This window comes from Eucyclogobius newberryi, unplaced genomic scaffold (assembly GCF_026437365.1).
Source record: "Eucyclogobius newberryi isolate DKJ021-1_F unplaced genomic scaffold, fEucNew1.0.hap1 SCAF_9, whole genome shotgun sequence".
NCBI lineage: Eukaryota > Metazoa > Chordata > Actinopteri > Gobiiformes > Gobiidae > Eucyclogobius > Eucyclogobius newberryi.
The window spans coordinates 9874472-9896467 of NW_027316532.1; the positions used below are offsets into that span (position 1 = coordinate 9874472).

The 21996-nt window shown below is 41.3% G+C and overlaps 2 protein-coding genes across 2 annotated transcripts in view; one reads left to right on the forward strand and one right to left on the reverse strand.

The window, feature by feature from the left end:
• lpp (LIM domain containing preferred translocation partner in lipoma) overlaps positions 1–21996 on the reverse strand; it is a 366579-nt gene that overhangs the window by 162624 nt on the left and 181959 nt on the right. The gene's annotated exons all lie outside the window — the stretch shown is intronic.
• dpt (dermatopontin) overlaps positions 1–21996 on the forward strand; it is a 268440-nt gene that overhangs the window by 140352 nt on the left and 106092 nt on the right. The gene's annotated exons all lie outside the window — the stretch shown is intronic.

The following is a 21996-nucleotide window of genomic DNA, read 5'->3' on the forward strand; positions in this document are numbered from 1 at the left end:
TATATATATATATATATATATATATATATATATATATATATATATATATATATATATATATATATCTCAAATCAAATCAAATCAATTTATTTTTGTAAGGCCCATAATCACAACAACAGTCGCCTCTGAGGGCCACAGGGAGAAATTAATCAACATTGTCGGTGGTGGCGATGAAGTCAGACAATGTCTGTGGTGGCGAGGGACGATGTCCCAGGGTCCTCTGTCCTTAGACTCTCCTTCTCGGCCAGGAAAAACTACAAAAAAACCTCCTTGGGAAAAAAGCGTAGAAACCTGGAGGAGTTCCAGTGAAGGAGAGATCCGACTCTCACAGACGGACAGACGGACACGAGGGAGACTGGAGCTGGACCCACTCTTCAGGCAGATGAGGGACCGTCTTCTGAGTCGAGCTGGACCCACTCTTCAATATATATATATATATATATATATATTAGGCTTATAAACCCATCTCTGTTAAAGTGATGACTAAATGTGGACTTCCAAAAGCATTCATTAAGTCATATTATTATAGTTGTATTAAATGTGCACTAACTTAACTACCACGTGTCAATGTAGATGTCGTTGCGTCACAAAGAATGTTCCATGGTTTGGCATGAATGTGTCTCCATCTCCATGGAGATAAACGGTAACGCGGTCAGATCTGTGGAGAGGCGACCTGCTCACACTAAGAATGTAATGTATGTCGGGATAGATGTGTTAAAAGCCATACTGTGGAACATTACAAGTAAAGTAATAACATCCCCATGGAGAAAAGTTACATAGTACATCTTTAAGATCATCTATAGATCAGACAACTACAGCTCACCAAGTAGAAATCTGAACACTTGCTCTAGTGAAACATGACTTAATACAATGAGGACATGCATCAGAGCAGGTGTTTGCATAAGGTTCAGTTTATGTTTAATTGTCAATGAATGTGATATTGTTCACTCAAACCTACAGATATGTAAAAATAACCCTTCTATGTGCTAAATTCACTCTGAACAGCAGCATGAGCTGAGCAGACGCCGAGTCTGATGGGAAAACCCCTCATCATCTCTGAGGTATGGACCTCAAACTAATGTCAACTGCCACCTGAGAGTTTACATTTAGCATTGAGCATGAACGCTCAGAAGAAGAAGCTTTAGTGACATCTTCAACACTCATTTACTTATTGACTTTTGTGATTTTTATTCATTTTCCCCCCAGATATCTTGGCAAGCAGTGATACTATATTGTTTAAAATTGTGTGAATTTGTAAATGTATAAAAGTGGCCACACAAAGCAATCAAAGTGGAGTTTATAGAAGTATAATGTTAGGCTTTAGACAACCTCGCACATCCTCAGGACATTATTCATAAAGCGGTAAAGCAAAAGGTTTATTCTTGTCTAAATCTTGTCTTCAAATCTTTTCCTAAAATACCATTCAATGCCATTTACATTTCAGCTGGACCATAATGCACCAGTGTATTCTGGAGCGGATCAGTGTAAAGCCAAAGACTCTCGCTCCAATCCTGGAATAACAGCAGCATTTCTGCATCACTCTGGCTCCAGCTAACGTGCTCTGACAGAGCGTACTGTTCGGCCACTTATTCCCAGTCACAGCTCTGTCAGGGAGCTCCTCAGACGTCTTGTTAGAAGTTTAAAGACCGATCCAGTCATAATCTGCAGCCATCAAAGAAATGAAGAGGGATTTCTCAAAGGCCTTCTTTTGGCACGGTTACTTACTCCCACAATCCCCCGCACTGGAATTGTCTTGGTTTTTAGCCGTCTGTGTGAATGGCCACTTGCATTCATAGCCTCCAATGGCTTTCAGGTAATTGCTCCATTAAACACTGAGTGTTTTTGCTCAAGTGAAGGGTTAACAATGAAACTTAGCTCTAAATAGTATCATAGCTGGAAGAGATGTGGACTTCAAAATCTCCATGAAATTCAAAGCTTGTTTGTTTGTTTGTTTTTGAACCTAAAACTCAACCTTTCCCACAATGTCAATGTAACATCCACTTTTCACTTTGCATAACCACAGAACTTGGATAGCACTCACTGCATGATGATAACTAAAGCTTTGTGTTAAGTGTGGAACTATTTGAATGGCAGGTGTTGGTTTCTGTTTTAACATTGATGGCATTGCTTCATCAGAATGTTTTAAAGGAGACACAGTGTGTTGGGATTTTCCCCCTTAGGTACTTACCGGTCATATGAAATCTACATGATAATAATATAACACACTGCAAGTGATCATAATTTAAAAAAAATTACATTGTAAACTGCAAAATGGATCTAAAACAACTCGGTAATAGAAACAGGTTCATTCACTTCTTGTTCAAAACTGCAGGATTTTTATCCATCCATCCATTTTCTTCCACTTGTTCCCTTTCGGGGTCGCGGGTGACTGGAGCCTATCCCAGTGACTTCGGGCCTTAGGCGGGGTACACCCTGGACAGTGGCCAACTTGTCGCAGGGTCAACACATAGACATAGACATTACAGACAGCCATTCAATCTCACATTCATTCACTAGGGCCAATTTAGAGTCACCAATTTTGCCTAACACATGCATGTCTTTGGACGGTGGGAGGAGCCGGAGAACCCGGAGAGAACCCACGGTAACATGAGGATTTTCATAGCAATTTTCTGAGCACTTGAGCCTCAGTTGCAGGATACAGGATTACTCAAACATGTAATATAAAACTACAACTTTGAGGAAACTAATGAGGAAACATCATTATAACAGCTTTATAAGCTCATTAAAGCTGATTTTGCATAATATATGTTCCCTTTAAAAATCCATCCATCTTCTTCAGCTTTTCTGGGGCCAGAGGTCTAAGTAGGGACTCCCTGACTTCCTCTCCCCAGACACTTCCTCCAACTCCTCCGGGGGGATCCCGAGGCGTTCCCAGGCCAGCCGAGAGACAGTCCCTCCAGCGTGTCCTGGGTCTTCCCCGGGGCCTCTTCCCGGTGGGACATGCCTGAAACACCTCCCGAGGGAGGCCCCAGGAGGCTCCGGAACAGATGCCCGAGCCACCTCAGCTGGCTCCTCTCGACGTGGAGGAGCAGCGGCTCTACTCTGAGCTCCCCCCGTGTAGCCGAGCTCCTCACCTTATCTCTAAGGGAGCGCCCAGCCACATGGCGGAGGAAACTCATTTCGACCGCTTGTATCCGCAATCTTGTCCTTTCGGTCACTACCCAAAGCTCATGACCATAGGTGAGGGTAGAACATAGATTGACCGGTAAATCGAGAGCTTTGCCTTTCGGCTCAGCTCCTTCTTTACCACAACAGTCCGATGCAGCGACTGCATCACTGCAGCCGCTGCACCGATCCAACTGTCAATCTCACGCTCCATCCTTCCTTCACTCGTGAACAAGACCCTGAGATACTTGAACTCCTCCCCTGGGGTAAGGACCCCCCCCCCCCACCTGGAGGGTTGGCCCTTTAAAAAATATAATCTTAAACAGTTTGGTGGTAAGAAACTAATTTTTTGTCTTGAAAATCTCTGATATTCCCAGGCATGTTGTCGTGTGTGGTATTTTAGGATTACAAACGAACAAACTCAATGAACTTTTTCAACAAATGTGATCTGATGTTTATCACAGCACAATCTCTAGTATCTAATTTTACTCTTTACATAACCAACAAACTCAGAAAGCCCTGGCCCCGCGATGCATCAAATCATTCAGGGAAGCGGGGATAAGATTAATCCATATTGTTGTATCTAGGCCAAGTTATCAACACTGCATAACTGCAAAAGTGCTCTGTAGCTCGCCTTTAGGCTTACATTGGCGTACTCTACTTACTGTACTTCTGAAAGTTTTTGTTGCCCTCAAAAGACATAGATGTTTACCACCAAAGGGATTTAGCATGAATTTTTGATACAGGTTAAATAATACATGTCACATATCCGGTGGATGTAGAAACGGAGATGCATGTAGTGCATTTTAACTGCAGTAAAGGTGAAGTCAGGAGCTGGATGCAAGTCAAGCTCTCCAAATCTGGAAACAGGAAGTGTTCATTGAATATTTGACCTTTGTAATGCTATGGAGAGTGTGTCTGGGAAAGCATGAATAAAGCATAGGGTGAAACCAGGATGTCTGTCTATAGCCCAGGGGTTTGACATTACCAGTGATCAGAGATGGCAATATCCATGGAAAGGAATGATTCATTTTGGGGTTTAACATGTTATCACTGTTGTTGTGTTCTTGGGCAAGACACTTCAGCCACCTTGCCTGGACATAAATGAGTGAATCATAGTGAATGAAGCAGCAGAGCAGCTTTGGCAGTTTTTAGTGTGTAGATAATGAGTCATTAAAGGAAATATTTGATGTTTTTTAAGTACTTTGTATCGGACAGTAGATCATCATTTTACATTTTTCATTATGAACTGCAATATTGATCTACAATGGATTAGTAATAGACGCCATTAACTTCCTGTTCAAAACTTCAAAATGGATAAGCCCCGCCTCTTCATAGTGATCACAAACACTGTGACAAGTAGATTTAGCATATTTTGTCCTTTTAACAATAATAGTTGTAGTAGTAATATGGTAAATTGAACTATTATGGACTAAATCTTGAGGTTAACTCTGTGTATTCACTGTGGACGTCCCTCCTCTGCAACTGTCCACTGTTTTCTACAAATGATGAGCTCAGATGACCCTTTATCTTACTCTGTACCATATACATGCATAATGTATAACCACTAATATATTTACAGACATGTGTTATAACATTATAGTCTTCTCTGAGTAGTTCAGACAGGATCACATCAGTTGACTTCACGACTCAGTGATACTGTGTCTCAAACGTCCCGGGGCACACGTTCTTCATGTAAGATATTGTAAATACACAGACGTAATTCAATGATGTCCTAATGTGTTAATGTTTGTTTACCCAGACAGTGTTGATGCTTTGATGCCTGATTCAAGCTCACAGGATGTAACAGTGGGAAGCAGATGTTATGAACTGGCACCATTTTCTCCATTTACCATCTTTCACTTGACTGGCAGATAATTTTGCTTGAAATATGAAACGCTGACAGAAATAGGCAAACTCATCTGGAGGTTGTGTGTACTTGTCCTACTCTGGAAGGTCAGAGAAGGTTGGATATGTTGTCATGTACAAATGTATCAGTAGGTATTGTGCGCTATGGGCCGGTGGTGGGATGGTCTCACTGTTTGCCCTGTGAGTAAAGACCAGAGCGGACTGTGGAGGGACAAAGCTTCATGACCTCAGCTAAAGCTTGATGAGCTGGAATACAGATGATTTGTGTGTGAGAGCGGGACCCTCTGGCCAGCAGCTGACCCTCTGGCCAGCAGCTGACCCTCTGGCCAGCAGCTGACCCTCTGGCCAGCAGCTGACCACTGGCTTTTTCTCTCTCTTTCTCTTTCTCTTTTTTATGGTTTAGCATAAAATACATACTTTGAAGATGTACAACAACATGAGGTGGCGCTAAATCCACCTTTCAGTTGGCTGCCAACCGCCATTCAAAGTAACACAACAACAACGACAATAATAACAATAACAAGCTGACCAATAATTTAATATTGAGTAGTTTTGACTTAATTTCTGATTAATTATGATTTTCAATCGTCATTACATTTTGTTCATTGTAAACACTATTTTGATATAAAACTGCTTAATAATAGTAAGATGGAAGATGAATCAAAGCTGCTTATTGTGTTCAACGGCCTGTGCTCATTGGCACTTTTTCTTCTTCATTGGCTCAATACTTGCCACGATGTGATGACAAAAACGTGCATCGCACAATAACGACTGATGCAGAGCAAGTGTGGCTCAGAGCAAGTGTGGCTCAGAGTTCAGAGCTCTGAGCTCTGAGCAAGGCTAGAGCTTACTAAGACATCTTAGGCGCTTTGAACATTAAAAATAATAACAAGTTCATGTTGAAAATGAAGTGCAGTACATGTAAAACGGCCATGAATTAACCTGCTCTGACAGAGAGGATTTGGAAACACTGTTGTAACAAGTTGATTTAGCATAATATGTTCAGAAAAGTTTATATGCAAATAAATCTAATAAATAAGTAGTTGTACCTTTGTGCAGGGAAACAGGATGCAGGACTTGTGTGGGTTCACTTCAGGACACTGCTGGGGTCAAATGCAGTGTTCTAGTGCAGTCTGTGTGTGCTGCAGACACCAGCGGGTGCTGCGGGTGCTGCAGGTGCTGCAGACACCAGCGGGTGCTGCAGACACCAGCGGGTGCTGCAGACACCAGCGGGTGCTGCAGACACCAGCGGGTGCTGCAGACACCAGCGGGTGCTGCAGACACCAGCGGGTGCTGCGGGTGCTGCAGACACCAGCGGGTGCTGCGGGTGCTGCAGACAGACACATCAGAGTGACACTGGAGGGATCATCTCCAACATGCGATTCACTCCAACTGTGATGTTCAAGAACAGAGATGGCAACAGTTAAATATATGTGAAAAAGTTTGAGCTGCAAACTTGTACTTGTGACATGATATGGGACGTTTTCAGTTTTGACACAAATGTACCATGTACTTCATACTAAAGGGCAAAGTTTAAAATTAATCTTATGGAGAATGTTTTTATTTATCTCAGAATGTGAAATCCTTTTAAGGAACATGTGGGGGCCCAAAATGATGTGCACTCAAGACACGTTGCATTATTCATTCACTCTACACTCGATGGATGGTAAGCCACAGCTGCCCTGGGGCAGACTGATGGAAGATATTCAGGTTTTTACACTTGATGCTGTTTTCTATTAAACAAAACTTAAATGCACTTAGTACTAAACCAGCTTATACATTATAGATCTGTGTGATTTTCTTTAGTTCATTTTACATGGAGCTATATTCAAGTTCAGAGATTCAAACTGTGACTCACCCCAAGTTCCCACGTGCTCCACTTTTGAACTGTCTAAATGCACTTTTAAAGTCACGTGAAGGGTTCAGCCCTGGTTCAGATCTGACTCACACAGAGCACCTCCTGTGGTGGGACCAGCTGTGGCCACTGAGGGGCAGTGTTGTCCCAGTCTTTACTCAGAGCAGGAGCGCAGTGCGTGCGCGCGTGCGTGCGTGTGCGTGGTTATAGCGCGCGTTACCTCAGCAGCATTAGGTTCGTTAGGCCCCTGTGCAGAGGGCCCCTGTGCAGAGGGCAGTGAGCAGAGCAAGTGCATATGACTGGTTCTCATGTTTTTATATTTATTACATTGTTTATTCATCCACGGGAAGAACCTGTGGTCAATATTTATCATACTTTCACATCAGTCAAGAAGCAGTTTGAAGAACATTTGAATTAACAGTAATTTACATAAAGTAGGGCCGAGTTAAAAAGGGAATACCTCCATCTTCAACAAGCAACATTTCATCCAAAATACAGGCAAACGTAAATGACACAATTTTCTAACAGTTTAAACAATATTTCAACAAAATAATAGGTGGGATCAGGTATTATTATTAATTTTTCTAAAGCAGTTCTGCCAAGTCCCAGTCCCAAAGCCTAAACCTGAGCAAACAAACAGTTCCTAAAACCTGCTCTAATCATAATCCTAGCCTTAACCTGAATGTGGAAATATATATCATCAAAAACAAACCTTTGCTTGCACAGCCACCAGTGCGAGGTGATGTGACTTAACTGGGGGAAGAATTGAGCTGGAATTACTTCTACTTTTGTCACATCTGCTGCACATGTCCAACCAAGAAGGGAAATAATAAACTTCACTAAACCTGTCAAACACGTAGCGTAGTGTGATTTTCACGGTTCATTCCTTAAAACACAGTTACAGAATTTGGAACAGCAATAGCTTACATCATTACATCATCCAGGGCAGAAAAAACAGGAAACAGAAAGAGTGACAATGTTTTGCAAGGAATAATAATTATGTTCTCCTGTTTTGTATAAAAATCAAATTGTTTTATATTATTCATGTGGTGTTTTTTCATGTGCATTTTTACCTCATTGATTATGTTGAATTTTGATTTAAAGTAACGGCATCTATATAAAAATAAGTGTTAAAGCCATAGTCTAGATCCCAGCTCCGACCAAAGCAACTCAAGTCATAATTTTAAGAGTTTTTCTGCAAAAGAAAAAGAAAAAAATGTAAAAGGTTTTAATAATATGTAAGAAGGGATTTAAAAAAGCCAAAAACTTTGCCAAATTGCGTTCCTCCTCCACAGTGCGTGCGATTGTGGTCCTTTGGTGCCATCCTGATTGTGTCTGCTCCGGTTCTCGTCTCCTCACACTGTAAATCGCACAGGCCTCGTGGCTCTTGTCAGCGCTGATCCCTGAACACATCACTGAGCAGACGACATGATCTTATGCTCTGTTTTCAGATCCACGATGTTGTTATGGTGATGTCACTCTCTCAGACGGGAGCACGAGCCATGTTCCTGTGTGGATTATATAATGTCTGTGTCCAGAAGAAACAGACAAATGGAAACGACACGATCAAACCAATTGCGCTGATGAGAGGAAGTTAATAGGTGTTAAATGACCAATTAGGTTTGAACAATTAAGCAAAATATTACCCATGTGACAGCTACACTTCACTTCCCCCCCCCCCTTTATTATTCATAGTTATTTAGAAATGTAGTTACCATTTACAAATAATGAATGAGTACTGTAATTACACTTTTATTATTGTTTTATTTTTGACAGTTAGACTTAACTAACAGATATTCTCTATTAGTGACCTGGGATTTGTTCAGTGGGACATTTTACAAAAAACATAGAAATAGCCAAAATATGAGCTGTATTTGATAGTTTGGTGTGATGAAGGGAAAAGACTTGAAATACAAAGCAGACGACTTGGGACTTGACTTGGGACTTGACTTGGGACTTGACATGGGACTTGACTTGGGACTTGACTTGGGACTTGACATGGGACTTGACATGGGACTTGACATGGGACTTGACTTGGGACTTGACTTGGGACTTGACTTGGGACTTGACATGGGACTTGACATGGGACTTGACATGGGACTTGACATGGGACTTGACTTGGGACTTGACTTGGGACTTGACTTGGGACTTGACTTGGGACTTGACTTGGGACTTGACATGGGACTTGACTTGGGACTTGACTTGGGACTTGACTTGGGACTTGACTTGGATTACTGGGCCTTTGACTTGGGACTTGACTTGGGACCTAACTTGGAACTCGACATGGGACTTGACATGGGACTCAACATGGGACTTGACTTGAGACTTGAATTGGGACTTGACTTGGGACTTGACTTGGGACTTGACTTGGGACTTGACATGGGACTTGACTTGGGACTTGACTTGGGACTTGACTTGGGACTTGACATGGGACTTGACTTGGGACTTGACTTGGGACTTGACTTGGGACTTGACTTGGGACTTGACTTGGGACTTGACATGGGACTTGACTTGGGACTTGACTTGGGACTTGACTTGGGACTTGACTTGGATTACTGGGCCTTTGACTTGGGACTTGACTTGGGACCTAACTTGGAACTTGACTTGGGACTTGACATGGGACTCAACATGGGACTTGACTTGAGACTTGACATGGGACTTGACATGGGACTTGACATGGGACTTGACTTGGGACTTGACTTGGGACTTGACATGGGACTTGACTTGGGACTTGACTTGGGACTTGACTTGGGACTTGACTTGGATTACTGGGCCTTTGACTTGGGACTTGACTTGGGACCTAACTTGGAACTTGACTTGGGACTTGACATGGGACTCAACATGGGACTTGACTTGAGACTTGACATGGGACTTGACATGGGACTTTTGACATGGGACTTGACTTGGGACTTGACATGGGACTTGACTTGGATTACTGGGCCTTTGACTTGGGACTTGACTTGGGACTTGACATGGGACTCAACATGGGACTTGACATGGGACTCGACATGGGACTTGACATGGGACTTGACATGGGACTTGACTTGGGACTTGACTTGAGACTTGACATGGGACTCGACATGGGACTTTTGACATGGGACTTGACTTGGGACTTGACTTGGGACTTGACTTGGGACTTGACATGGGACTTGACTTGGATTACTGGGCCTTTGACTTGGGACTTGACATGGGACTCGACATGGGACTTGACTTGGGACTTGACTTGGGACTTGACTTGGGACTTGACTTGAGACTTGACATGGGACTCGACATGGGACTTTTGACATGGGACTTGACTTGGGACTTGACTTGGGACTTGACTTGGGACTTGACTTGGGACTTGACTTGGGACTTGACATGGGACTTGACTTGGGACTTGACTTGGGACTTGACTTGGGACTTGACATGGGACTTGACTTGGGACTTGACTTGGGACTTGACTTGGGACTTGACTTGGATTACTGGGCCTTTGACTTGGGACTTGACTTGGGACCTAACTTGGAACTTGACTTGGGACTTGACATGGGACTCAACATGGGACTTGACTTGAGACTTGACATGGGACTTGACATGGGACTTGACATGGGACTTGACTTGGGACTTGACTTGGGACTTGACATGGGACTTGACTTGGGACTTGACTTGGGACTTGACTTGGGACTTGACTTGGATTACTGGGCCTTTGACTTGGAACTTGACTTGGGACTTGACATGGGACTCAACATGGGACTTGACTTGAGACTTGACATGGGACTTGACATGGGACTTGACATGGGACTTGACTTGGGACTTGACTTGAGACTTGACATGGGACTCGACATGGGACTTTTGACATGGGACTTGACTTGGGACTTGACTTGGGACTTGACTTGGGACTTGACATGGGACTTGACTTGGATTACTGGGCCTTTGACTTGGGACTTGACATGGGACTCGACATGGGACTTGACTTGGGACTTGACTTGGGACTTGACTTGGGACTTGACTTGAGACTTGACATGGGACTCGACATGGGACTTTTGACATGGGACTTGACTTGGGACTTGACTTGGGACTTGACTTGGGACTTGACTTGGGACTTGACTTGGGACTTGACATGGGACTCGACATGGGACTTGATATGGGACTTGACTTGGGACTTGACGTGGGACTTGACTTGGGACATGACTTGGGACTTGACTTGGGACTTGACTTGGGACTTGACTTGGGACTTGAGGCCAAATACTTGAGACTCATAGTATTTAATACTTTTAAAACACGTACTTGCTTCCGAGATAAAAGGAGATGTCATTGTGGATGTCATAACTTGTAAAAACAATACAATAACACAAGTGTAACTGAAAATAGACTAAAAAACTCTCCGAACCCTTATGTGAACACGCAGTTAAAGTTGTGTGAATACAAGTGAATTAGGATCGTCGGCTGTTTCTTTGTGTTTAATGATCTCACAATCCCTGACATTAAAAAGAGTCATTGTGACATTTACAGACGCCATCACAGACCTACATTTGGGACGTCTTAAGCCTTGAGTGTTTTCGACTGTTGCTGAAAAGTGGCCATGAATCGTCTGCTTTGAAATGTGCCTCTAACGGGAGGATGAAAGCTGACGGAGCTAAAGTGGCACAAAACAGGTTTATTCTTAACTGCTGCCTTTGAGCAAGATGTGTTTAGGTCTGCGTTAAATCTCAGCTCACATCAAACAGCTGATAACAAACCACTGCGCAGGGAGAACAAGCAGAGGTGGTTATTGCCAAAGAATAATCCGAAAGAGGGATGGCAGTTCAGAATCATTAAAAGAAGAAAGAAGCCATCGAAAATAACTTAAAAAAATGTAATATATACAGTAGATACAGATGATTTACAGTTGCATGTTCAGAGGTTTGGACTTGAGTCACTGTTCTAATGACTTGAAATGTGATAAAATGGACTTGGGACTCGACTTGGACTTTTTAGAGCCATTCACAATAATATAACATATGCATTGCAAATTTAGTGTAATGACTTCAAAAGACTTGAAACTCAAAGCATTCGACGGACAGAGTTCTTGAGACTTGCAAAACGACGACATCTGCGATTAATTCACTCCCGTATCTGCCAAATATCAAATGGAGAACTGAACTGTTTATATGTTTATATTGTAGGTGTGAAATCTGTGAAAAAGATGGTATTTCCAGTTATTTAATACAAATGACCACATTGTATCTGTAGATTAAACACAAGCAGCATTTACACACTAATAACGTTCATCTTGACATCTTCATTAGAATGGATTTGTTGTTTCTTCTATACAGCGTTCAATATTAAAGTAATTACGTCTGATATAGAAGTTTGAGCGTAATATAGTCATCATATCTTCGTTTAAACCTGTTCTAACTGGTTTAGTTCTGATTTAGTCTTGGTTTCTTGCCAATTTTAGTCCTGTTTTGATGTAGAGTGTGAACGCAGCCCGAGTTACTCACTGCAGCCCACCTTTTAATCCACGCTTAATATTTCATTCCTCCAAATCTAAAATATCAGCACGTTTTTTTTCCTCTCGATACATGCAACTTGTAGATTTACTGCTTCTTACATCATTTCCCTTGGTCGGAGAAATATTAGCAGTTTTCCTGGAAGCCTGGTCACTTCAGGAGGTTGGAGGAGTAGCGATCCGAACGCTCTGATTGGCTCCTGGTTCAAAGTCTGGCTCTTTTCATGTCGAACGAGGATCTGGACCTGAAGATTTGTGTAAAATGGTCAGATTGCAATGATAAGACAGTTGTTTTGGGGGTGTTTTCTTCAAGAGTCAATCCAAAGTGCACATTTTAAGTGTTAACATTTGAGAGCAGACTGAAATATGAACTCCTAGTCCACGACGAGAATCACGTGCATTTCAACATGCAATTGTAAAGGTTAAAGTGTATTTCACTAAAACATAGTCACCACAATTGTATTTCAGATTGTACTAAATATTTTGTCCCCAGTTTAACCATTTTTGTAAAGTTTATAATGTACTTCCTGGTTGGACATGAGCCGCAGATGTGACTTAGGCTGAAGTAATTCTACAACTGTCACCTAGCAACCATACTGTAAACAAGAGCCATATTCTGTATACATTACATAATAGTTATGATTTGACAAACAATAATACCATATAACACCTTTAGTCTGTTATATGATCGCATATACTGTCAGTTAAGTGTAAACTGTTGCATATTGATGACATCACTGAGACATCAATTTCTTCACAAACTGCAACTAAACAGAAGTTTAAAAAAATGCTGATGAATATTTACCACAGGTGCTATTCCTCCACACCTCCAAGTTACAATTAGAAAAATATTAGAAAAAGAGGAGAACCTTTAATATAGACTTTAATGTAGGTATATAAAGCATGAACAAAACATATCATTTCCACAAAAAACACAGGATATCCAAATAAAACACAAATAAAACATTCAATAAAATTAACAAATACATAAAAACACATTTACATACACACATTTGATCATTAGAACCACTCACATTTGATTTGATAGTCATTGTAAAAGTCCAAGCTAAGCCCATTGTCTGCCAAAAAAGTCTGCTTTGTTGGCAGAGGTCAGACAGCGAGGTCAGGAGTCGCACTCGAACAGCCTCACGAGTCACAGCAGAGGTTCGCACATGTGTCATTTACTCTGCCACTAAATCACTCTGTGCTTCTCTGAAAATGACCACCTCTGAGCACCGCACGCCTCCACGTCATTACAACACAAGCAGCATTCTTTTTCTCTCTACTTCTTCTGTCTTGTTCATTTTATCTGTATATTAATGTGTTCTGTACGTGTTGTCCCCCCTGTCTGTAAATACCCCCCCCTTTTTTATTATGTTCAGCGTCTTTGGGTCACTGAAAAGCGCTATATAAATAAAAGTTATTATTATTATTATTATTATTCTGGAGCCTCCGTACAGGGCAAAACAACACGATTACGATGGGACCTTTGTCTGTTTTTTTTTTTTTTGTAGTTTTAATTGAACTTTCGCTCTGTTTTGAATGAACATGAACCCTGTTTGGACCGGCTCACTTTAGAGGTTAGGAATGGTTCTTATCATGGCAGAGTGTGTGTCATGACAAGATCTACTTTTTTCTTCATCAATAAAATCTAAATTGTACCTGAATTGTAAATGTTTTACTTATCTCAGCAATTCACAAAAAAACCAAACCTTTTGTGACACTGTGACTAGTCTCTGTGCCTCTAGGCCACATTTTAACATCTCTTTATGAAATGCATTGGGTTTAGTTTGTTAGATGAATTCTGTGCTGGAAATATTCTATTCATAATAATCAGATAACAGCTTATGCTAACGTGTGCTACCTTGGTTTTGCTAAGAATGTCGACTCAATGTGTCAAACTGAAAAAAAGCCAACGTGTTTTATTAGCCTTTTTCTCTTCTTAATCAAAAGCGTTGCAGGAACTTATACACCTTATTCCACCCGGCACACTGTTTCCTCTTTTTGTCACAGATCTGCACTTCTGGTGTAATGGCACTTCCTTCCGTTCCCTTAAGTGGAGAACCAGGGAAAAGTCACTAAAATATGCTGTAAAGTTGAGTGATTTGTGTAAAAAGTCCAACGTTCACGTGACCCTCAAGTCAAATATGGATCGATTCTCTGGGCTGCTTTTTAATCTGTCTAGAACTTATTTCCTTTGGAGGTCGGCAGCTCAATGTTCACTAACACAAGCGGAAGAAGGATTATGTTGGGACCAACCAGGACCATCCTGATCTGCAGCTTTTCTTTCCATAGTCCACCTGGTCCATCTCCAGATACATGTGACTCTAAACTGTAAGAAGTCGATCAACAACTCAAAAATCCAACAACTTCATTCTGATCTTTCCTTAAATTCCTCACATAACTTACACAAACAGGCTCATGTTCCCTGTTTTCTACAAACTTTCCCACCACACGTTTGGTCGGGTTCTGTGCCGTTTCCCGCCTTCAATCCCGTTTCCTCATCTTCGCCCAGCTTCATGCCACTTCTAAAACCGTGTCTGCAAAACTCCGGCTTGTCAAGTGCTCTCGCTTTGGGAATGAAAGCCAATGAGCAGAAAAATATGGGGGCAAACGAGAGCGGATTACAACAAGGTAGCCACACACGCATCCTCCGCTCGGCTCCTGTCTTCTCCTGCAGACTTGAATGAGCAGCCCACTTTAGAACAGAGAACCTGATCCTCCTGCTCATCAAAGGACCCCGAGGAGGAGGCGCAGACCCCGCCCGCACCCTTGTCCCGTTCCCAGCTCCTCGTCTCTACAGGGAGATAACGATTGAACGACTGAACCCACTTAAAAAGCAAAGCGCATTTACCGGAGTGCATTATTCAGCTGCCTTATTACCTCAATGTGGTCGCCTCATGTGAATATTTTGGTTTGCAGGAATAAATAAAAATACTTTGAGTGTGCAGTGCTGTGGCGACTAAAAATACCTAATTTGATCCACTTTTGCAACACGACTGGAAGACGGAGAAGAGCTCGGATCAGATCACAGCCATTTGACTGAAATTCTAAATATTGAGATGTAATCCTGTTATTTTCAAGTCATAATGTTAAAATTATAATACAGATATTTGTGCTTTTTAAATGAGGTCATACTGTGGCATTTATCCTAAACATTTTTCCAAATTTTTGAAGATTTTTGTGTGTAGTTCTGACGTGTGGCCCACATTATTGACATTAATAAATCTTCTTTCCATTCACTGGTTTTGTCTTTTATGGCCACAACATAATAAACAACTTTACCATTTTGTTCTTTGATTTGCGTTTTCTACTTAAAGTGTTTTCTACTTAAATGTAGAAACTAAAATGTAGCTAAAAATTATACACAATTTTTATTAGGTTCATAATCTGACTTCCTATTTTAATTGATGACATCACAGTAGGAAATTACCCAGCAACCACTGGGCAAAAACTCATCTAATGTAACAGTTTTTTTTTTTTGACAAATACAAATATATAAGATGTTTTGAGGTTTTTTTCTTTTTCTTTTGTGTAAATTATACATAAACTTTGGGTGAATGAGTGGCCCTGGTGTGATGTCACTTCCTGTCATTTTCTACAGATTTTTCAACTTTTCTTCACACATTGCCACTTGATTGGTGCATATTTACCACCAAATAAAGTCAAAATGTCAAAATCATACAAACCTGTCATAGGCACTTTAAGTAGGCCTTTTTAACTAATACTTTTTACATGTATGTTGGCTTATTGAGTAATGCTAAATATGAGCGGATCTACACTAAAGAGAATAAGATAAGATTATAGCTTTATATACAGCGTTCCTTTCGTCCTCAGAGGTTTTCCGAAGTGTAAAGTCACTGGAACACACCTCACATCTCAACATTCCAACTTGGAAACTCAGGCAACATTTCAGAACCCGAGTTTATCCAAGTTTGTCAATCAAACACAGCTGCAGCCTGCGTTTGGATAAAGTTTAACATCCTAGAGTTATAACGTTCATATTTTCCCTTTAGTTGCTCTCTACTTGTCCCCTCGCTTCTGTGAATCTGCTCCTGCACTTCGACTGAGTTATGTTAAAGTTTCTAATATCTACACGGCACCAAACGTGGGTTCATAACACTGTCAGAATCAGAATCAGAATCAGAATCGGTTTATTGTCTGTCAATAACAACATTCACAAACATCGGAACTTGTCTTGGTGATCGATGCAACACAAAATAATAGAACAATGAACAATGAATAAGTCATAATAATAAGCTATCAAATAAAAAAATAAAAATTAGGCTTAACATGAACACAAATGTACAGTCCGGGATAATACATTGAATTGGATGTTCCTGGTTTTAATCATTTGATGTGTGTCATTACAGTACATAAGCTGTAATGTACTGCTCACAGCTTTTACAACTTTAGACCGCTGGAACCCGCAGAGCCTCTGAGGAATCGTCTCACGGAGGTCTGAAATCCAACTTCTGCAGACGACTGGAACACATGTGTACACCAGTAAATGACTGTGTGTAACTACTATCATAAACTGTTCTAAAATATATCAAAATAAGCCCGTTTCCCTTCACTTCTGCTGCTGAAGCTTGGCTGAACTCACTTAAGTCATTTTAATTTTCCCTTTTCCATCATCTGCTCGCCCATCCATCCGTGAAAGTCACCGCACGCCACTGATTTACACGTTCACCCACTTCCGCTTGTACATTTGAACATCTCTTTCCTCCTCTCCTTCGACACCTGTGAACTTTCACGTGGCTCTGTAAATCCAAACGACGCACAACCGAAATCAAGGAACAGCAGATGCCAAAAACATCTCCGTCTGCGCTCTCTTTTGAAACCACATCACACCTCGCATCTGATTCCTACATTGCACATATGTGGTTTTTCCTGACGCGCTCGCTAAATCCACAGCAGCTTCTTCTGCCGGATGAATGGCACCGCAACAATAGAGACGTACACGGAGCTAAAATACTTGTTTAAAAGGTGAAACGCTACTGATCTAAATGCAAGTGTAAAATCCTGGACAACTCCCATGGCGCCAGCTGAACATCTAAAGTATTTATTTCATGGGAGTGAAAAACAGCAGCAAGCTCCTATGGCAACAGAGACGCATTTATAAGACAAACAAAAGTCCTATGAACTCCCGCCTACGCACGCCACTAAAAACACACGCTCTTTTCACAGATCCATCAATGTAGTGGGTAACTTTGTAGAGCGGGCTGGATGCTAATGGCTCCTAGCATGCACCGCTAAAATAGGTCACGACTTGGAATAATTGTATTAACTGCTGTAAATAGAAATAAACAGGGGATGTGTGGAGCGGTTAATGGCTTGTCGGAATCTATTCGGAGGGAGGTTTTCTGAGAAGATGTAACAGAGCAGAGGAGTCTTCAGGGACCGAGTGCTGAATGTCACAATGTAAGCTGCATCCAAAAAAAGAAAGGTAGAAAAAGTGCTATACTTAAGAAAAGCAATTAGCAAAAAAGAGCTGATAACATTCAATGGGAAATGAGCTGAAGATGTCCTGAATAATGCAGATAATAAGTCTCACTCAGCCTCACCTTTACATCCATTATAGAGCCATTAACAGGCGGCGTAAAGAATGATTAAACGTACAATAATGTGGAGATATGTGGAGCTGATTGAGAGTTCGGTGGAGTTGTGTGTGTAAAGTTGGATCTGCCCTCCAGTTTGAAGGCCAAGAACATGCTGTACCGACTGCAGGCTGCAGATAAAACAGAAGAGAGCAGGAGAAACATCTGCCTGTAAACGGCATCCAGCTGCACATGTGTACGGGGGCCCCTGTAATACGCTAAAGAGCTGTGTTAGTGTGAGGCCTAGAATAATGATCAGGTGTTTTCTGACGTTTGACATGAATAACTCCTTATAATGTAAGTTTATCTGCGCCAGAGGACAAGACAAGAGCTTCAGCCATGTTTGGATTGGCTCTGGTCCCACAGACAGTTTGGCCTCGGAGCACTGTGATGTCAGAGTGTGTCTCCAGGCCCCGGCCCCGGCCCCGGCTCCCTGGCCCTGGCCCTGGCCCTGGCCCTGGCCCTGGCTCTGGCTCTGGCTCTGGCTCTGGCTTCGGCCCTGGCTTCGGCTCCGGCCCCGGCTCTGGCTCTGGCCCTGGCTCTGGCTTCGGCCCTGGCTTCGGCCCCGGCTCCGGCCCCGGACCCAGAGGTAGACCCATTTTACCTGCTGAATATTAGATGGATTATGCAAATATAATAGCTTTGATCTTGAGGTAGTGCCATGTGAAGCGCTGTTGCTAATGTTGCTAGCTAAGTTGCTAAGCGTGTTGGCTCCACATAAAGACATCATCACAGGAATCATGGGGGTTTATTACCAGATCAACATATCTATAATAGATCCACTTTCACATCCTAAAGCCCTGACTATTCCTGACAGTTATTGCATTTTATTAAGCTGATGTGTAAAAGTCTGTTCCGAGCAGCACCTCTCTCTTTTTGGTAGGTCAATAAACACTTTATAACGTTATAAATGAAGAGTGTCATGAAGGGAGTGTGAGTTATGTTATTATTGTCTGGTTTTAAAATACATTTAGTCTCACTCCAAACTTTTGCCCTTGTGTTTTGGAGGTGTGCTCTCGACAGCACATTTGTAACATAATTCTTTCCTCTGCTCGGCCAAAGTAAGAGCATTTTCTGTGAAATGTTTCAACAGACGGCTCCACAAAAGTCTCGGGTAAAAATATAAATGTTTTTGTTTGGCTCAGGGTCTATTTTTCACCTTTATCTCCTTCGGGACCACAGCCTTGCACCCAATACTTTTAGAAATGTGTTGAAATAACTGCCAAAAAACAGACTAAATGCTCATTTGTAGTTGTGAAATATCCTAGCATTCTGTTGTTAGATTTAATAACTTTATAAATGAAGACAAATAAAGCAGATAAGAACATACCAGGAACCTTTGCACCTCACCTAGCGTTTGGCACGTTTGGTAATTACTCCAGCAGTTAGAGATGTCAGTGATGCAATAAAACAGTTTTTCAAAATGTTGTTTTTGACCCCTGAAACGTCTGAAACATGCTTAAAATCTCATTACGGTGAAGAATCAGGATGTTAGGAATGTGTTCTTAAGAGAAGAATGAGTTTGGATCACTTTTTACAATTTGAAGGTCTGTTTTTCACTGGTCAAAAATGCTACAGACCTTTAAACTGTAACATTTTAAATATGAACACAGTAAATTAGTTCAAAGTCCCAGAATAATACACAAGAACGGACCATTACAAACACACAAATAAAAGAGCTTTAATGTACAGCACACATTAAGATAACTATGCGTTCAACTATTTTATTTCCCTGGAGCAATATGGGAAGAATGAATAATCTATTGCAAAGTTCAATGTCAAGGAAAGTGCATAACTATTATAAATGTGATGCTTCTTCTCCAAATGCAACTGCTCTAACTGACCTAATATGGATTTCTCATGGTTGGCCAATACCAGCATAAGCACTCAAATGTGTCTCGTGGTGCACTCCTGAGCCATACGTCACCGGGCGACTGGAAATATTTCAATGTTGTTCATCTGAGGGCGGAGACGTTTCAGACAAACCTGATTGCACAGTTCTGACTGAGTTTGGCCTGAGAAGCAGCAGAGGAGGCGGTGAATGGTGGAATGTACCTCTGTGCTCTGGGTCAAGGGACTGCGGTCATCGTCAAAGCAACAAATGTTTTCTTAATAATGAAAATCAAAATGCTTTTGAATCGTGAGGCCAATCTCAGCAATTCAGAAAATGTACGTCATGTTTGAAATGTCAAGAGTCCATTAAACGCATCTCAGTTTGATATAACATGGAAATAGGGCCTATAAATACAAGACGCCCGTCAATGAGCGGGAGACATTACTTAGTTTTAGCACCTGAATTAGAAAAAGACGGTTGCTATGGAGACAAGAGCAAAGCCAAAAGCGACCACAGGAATGACCTTTCAAGAGAAAATTACATACAGAATTATTGCCCTTTTTTCAGCGCATTTAAATATGTAATTTTAAAAGATTGGGTAAGAAGATTGTCGATTGTATGTGATAAAAATGTTGGAGGGAGGATTCAGTTGAGTTCTTGAGTGTGACAGAGTTAACATTTGTACTTGGCTTCAAGTAGAAAAATAGAATTAAAGTAGTATTCAAAATGGACTGTTCATTTGCTGCTCTGTTGATAAAAGTTACATTTACATTATAGATGTTTCAGTTCTGATAACACAATACAAGCCACGAGCACTACTTTGCCACTATTTAATTCATAGTGATTAGGGTGAGTAAGTTGTTAAATTAAAGTCTTTTGCCTAAGCTATTGACTTACACTTTAGTTTGCTAAATCCAGGGTCGTTACTTCAGTGTACAGTGTGGCCTCGTGCAAAATGCTGGACAGGGAAGGGGTAAAACATTCAGATGTGGTGCAGACTTCATCTATTCCATAATATTTTATGAAATTCCACCCTGTAGTAAGTGATATAATGATTATTTTAAAATACAGCCACATCCTTGCTACGCCGCCGCCGCCGCTCTGCAACGCAAGAGGAGGGGCCCCCAAATGTTCCTCCTTTTATCACACCTACTGCCGAATCCATGGCACCTTCTCCCGTTTGCTTTACAAATACTGGCATTATAGTGTACTGAAAATGTCAATATTTTGGGAAAAGCACGAGACGCACAAAGACCATAATTTTCAAAAGAGAAATTTGGATAACTTTTGATGGTCCACTCCCGAAGAGTCAGAAAATGTGATACATTGGAACATACATTGGAAGAACTACATTTTGTGGTCCCAATTCAAAGGCTATATTTATGAAATTCTTGGCAAAATATACGACGACAGACCGTGACACTTAGAACTAAAAAAATTAAATGACTTTTGATGGCCCACTCCAGAAGATGAGTTTCTGTCATCGTAACGGCAACGCCGTCACATGACATGGGTCTCATTGACTTTTTGTTTGGGACGCCAAAATGGAATTTGGGCCAAATTTCATAAAATCTCAAAAAACAAAATCTATTTCATTTCATTTTGTAGAGGGGGCTATCATGCCAAATACATTTGTTTCACCTCAAGTAGGTTTAGGGCAAAGGGTTTAACAACTGATTCAAATTTGACGTAATTCGGAGGTAAATGTACAAACGACAACACATTTTTAATTTGGGAAACTTCTGAAATTCTAGCTACAGTTTGTGGAGTTTCCACATTTCCTCTCTCTCATGCATTATTTGAGTATTTGGGGGCAGTGACATGTCAAAATTTTGAATTTCAGAAAAAGGAGTTCTCCAGAATGTACAGAGGCACAATTTTTAGATGTGTGGAAATTTTCGTGACATTTCGTCAATGTTCAATGTTCACTGGGTGATAGATTTGGGTTGGGTCGGGTTGGTCCAGAGAAATATTCCGATTCAAAAACAAGTCTTCCATTTTTCAAATATCATAAACTATACATTCTCACGCTTTCCTACGTCATGGCGTGTCCCTGCTCACTGACGGGCACTTTTGTTATTTTTGAGTGGGCTCCACCCCTTTGTGTTATTGGCCCTCATACAGTAATAATATTCAAATTTGACATGACATGTTTATGTGCACGAAAAGTGCATGAGGGGGAAATGTATTGTGACCTATTTAGTGCAAATGAGCTTCACATGGGGCACGACCCATGTGAAGAGAT